The sequence below is a fragment of the Oratosquilla oratoria genome, chromosome 24 (genome assembly GCF_046742065.1).
Source record: "Oratosquilla oratoria isolate Oo_2021 chromosome 24, ASM4674206v1, whole genome shotgun sequence".
Classification (NCBI taxonomy): Eukaryota; Metazoa; Arthropoda; class Malacostraca; order Stomatopoda; family Squillidae; genus Oratosquilla; species Oratosquilla oratoria.
The window spans coordinates 16,848,984-16,849,582 of NC_134800.1; positions in this window are offsets into that span (position 1 = coordinate 16,848,984).

Below are 599 nucleotides of genomic sequence, written 5' to 3' on the forward strand. Positions count from 1 at the left end.
TCAAATCAGGTCGACCGAAGTACCTTTATAAAATATAGTGGATATAAAGTACTTCTTATTCTTATCAATAATGATGATGATAATGATATGAAAATAAATAAAGATAAAAAATGGAGTGGGAAATATATTTCGTCGATTGCCGCTGGTAACTTAGACCTCTTAACAGACGAGCTTAGAGTGAGACAGGCCCAAGGTCAAATTCATTAACTCTATCTCAGAGTTCACTCATATCACCACATTCTATTCAATTAAACTACTATTGAGGACTCCTTGCCTCTACATTTGCACATGTTTACCCGTACTTCTACATAGCTATGTATACAACTACTTATTTATCTAATTACGCATGTTTATTCTAAGATACAGGATAAGCGCTATGATTGTGAGGCATGGCCTCTGTGTTTAAGTTGGCTGCAAGTCGGCATTAAGTTCGCTTTCAATCTCCGTATCCATCAGTTAATTTCCAATATCCTGTTTTTCAGTAATATACAAGGAAGTGTTACTCATCATTTATGACAATTCTTTCATGTTTCTGAATATTGCTACCATTCAATATTTCTTTGAATTTGCTGCTATTTTAATTTTGAATGTCATTCTCT